This window comes from Cryptomeria japonica, chromosome 1 (assembly GCF_030272615.1).
Source record: "Cryptomeria japonica chromosome 1, Sugi_1.0, whole genome shotgun sequence".
NCBI classification, from domain to species: Eukaryota; Viridiplantae; Streptophyta; class Pinopsida; order Cupressales; family Cupressaceae; genus Cryptomeria; species Cryptomeria japonica.
In genome coordinates, this window is record NC_081405.1 from 343,368,694 (window position 1) to 343,371,617 (window position 2,924).

At 31.6% G+C, this 2,924-nt stretch overlaps 1 long non-coding RNA gene across 1 annotated transcript; it reads right to left on the bottom strand.

Moving 5' to 3' along the window:
* Positions 1-1,190: 1,190 nt before the first annotated feature.
* LOC131043561 (uncharacterized) lies at positions 1,191-2,383 on the bottom strand. The gene is made up of 2 exons (XR_009105555.2): positions 1,643-2,383; positions 1,191-1,235 (listed from the first exon to the last, which is right to left on the bottom strand). It is a non-coding gene; the product is annotated as an uncharacterized LOC131043561 (long non-coding RNA).
* Positions 2,384-2,924: the final 541 nt, after the last annotated feature.

The window sequence follows — 2,924 nt, forward strand, 5'->3', positions numbered from 1 at the left end:
TGGAAAAAGCATCTGATATTCCAACAATCTTGGTTTAATAAGGACAAACAGACATTAATAATCCCATGGAGCAAAGATGGCTTTCCAGCAACAAAATTAGATGAAATTACATATAAATAACTTTGTTTTTAGGGCTTTCAATTGTAAAGGCGATAAAAGAAAATTGCGAGACTGTTGACAAGCAGACATCTACTAGTCAGATTATATGTTTTAACATTTTCAATTCAATAATATTCTAGTTTCTCATGATATTTTTTATCTATAAATTTTAATATCTATGAATAACATATGTTGTTTCCCTCTTTTTTGCAAGTGATGTTTCCATTTCAAGAACTGATTACCCTTTCAGATGAGACAACTAGCATAGTGCAGACATGATCCAAATATGTTGAAGGACAAAACAAGTCCATGTTCTGAAGAAGATTAAAAAGAACCAAATAAACACTTTATCTAATCATAGTGATCTCTAAAACCATACTTACCAGCTGATTAATTACACAACCAACCTAACCCATTAGAGCCACAAGCCATTCCAAGGTAAAAATATGACCCCGAGCATCCCAATAAGCAGTTGGCGTATGACAATAATAGGCATTGCAAATAATGGTAATACAAAAGGAATTGCACGAGTTATTATGCATACAACATATTGAAATATCCATTCCCAATAAGTTTGTATCCTTTTATGTTCAAAATATCCCAGCCTTCTTTTTAAAATTTAAAAACCTAAATTTGTATACTGAAAAACCTAAGTTTCTAAAGTTTAAGCTCTGACTCTATGTAGTATGTACCCATGTCCTTGCATATGAATGGAAGTAATTCTGTAAAATTATTAGCATTTACACATTAAGCTGTTTCAGAGTTTGCACTGAATTCTTCAAGAGCTAGAGTTAGATCAAGATGTACAGCCTCGTATAAACATTAAATAACTGCTAGCAAATAGGGTTTAGAAAATATATACATTTCAATATTTCCATTAAAAGCATCAGATAATCATTCCTCACAATTTGCTCCAGCTTACCAACATCCATTAGTTTTTCTATATAACATTTTCAACATTAAATCGCACTGTACCCATCATAGTACTCAAATAAATGACCAAACACTGAACTGAACAATACCTGGTGTTTCTCTGAGTTTGGGGGGTGGGGAACAGGGTTGGGGGGACGACAACATATTTCAGACTCGAGGAACAGCAATGGAACTGCTATTAATTAAAATAAAGCATCCATGTCCTTTACAACAGATTAAGAAACTCATATTAGGTGGAGGAGGTGGTATATGACCTCAGTAATAACTTTGTTTATATTCAATCAAGCATAAAATAAGATAAAGTAGTGTATGACAGAATAACCAGCAGCAGAGTGTCAATCAAATTAACTTTTCTAAAGATTAATCTAGAAGGAAAATTGATCATCATAGTTAAAAACATTTACACAGTGGTATATTATGTTTGATTGCAAAAATCCAAAAATATACAAAATACAAAAAGGTAGTGGCATGTGATTGGTAATAAAGGAAGCTTGACCAATATAGAGACCAAAATAATGACACAGAAAAGTGAGGGCTTTTGCTAAAGCTTATTCCAACGAAAATCACAAAAAAAAGTTAAAAATTGAGAAAACAGAAACACCAAAAATACCTTGTGGCAGTACGCCAGAAAGATTAGCACCAGCAATGTCCAAGTACTCGAGCTCTGGCGGAATCCCGCCCGATTAAGAATTATAGCCAATCTCCATATGCTATAAAGGACTCTGCAACCACCTCCCAAGCTCTGGCGGAATAGGTCCCGTTATTGAATACCTCCTTGCATATTAGAGGAGGTGCAACTACAAATATAATGGAGGTATAGCTCTGCCTTCCTCAGTGCCCCATTCAAAATTTACCATCCACAGAATACCATGAAAATTGAAAAAGGAAAAAATCCAAACACAAAAACTGAATAAAAACATAAGCGGATCACAAGGAAAAAAAAAACAAATAGAATAGGGAACAATATGAATAAAACCCAGAAATATGACAATCACATGCAAACAAAAAACAGTAGAATGGGGAACAATCTGCCACTGATTTTCAAATGAATTGTCTATAAATAGAAGAGGTGAATGGTGCTATTTCAAACGGTAACATGGAAAAATTAAAAGGGCATTTCATCCATGTAGTCGATTTCCTCCCATCTCATGGCTATAATTTAAGTATAGTTGAGGCACTGTCTGCTCAGCTTTTTTATGTTCAGCTTTTTTAATCCAGAGTACCGTTGAAGCATTCACCGCTCTGCATTCAAGAAAAAAATTCAGAATGCCGTTGAGTGCCGTTGAGGCATTCTAGAAGAAAATCCAGAGTACCATTGAGGCACTGCCAGCTCCACACTCTGAGAGTACTGTTGAGGCAAGGCATTTAGAACAAATTCCGGGGAATACTCACCCAAATCTATTAACAAGTGCCACATAGCCTTAATAATTTTTAGTTGAATAATAATATTTGTTATAATTATTATAAATATTTATTTATTATAACTAATATTAGCCAATCATTTATAAGTAAAATAATTTTTGTAAATTAAAAAACGTGCATCTATATTATAGAAAAAAGTTGAAAAATATAAAACAAAAGAAAATATTTTGTTTTCATTGGTCTAAATAATTTTATTTAATAACCATTTAAACATGACAAATGAATTTTCATTACAATATTATTGCCATTGGCAAGTAAGGAAAAAAGAAAACATATTAAAAAAACCTTCCTTATTTAAAATGAAAGGTATGACTTTTTCCTTTTGTGAATATATAAGATTTTGATTATTATTAATAATTTATATTATTAAAATAAAATATTGTTTTTATTTTATTTTTTAAGTTGTAAAAATAAACTTTTGAATAATTGATTTGTTTGCAAAAAAAAATTAAAAATAAACTGATTTTATT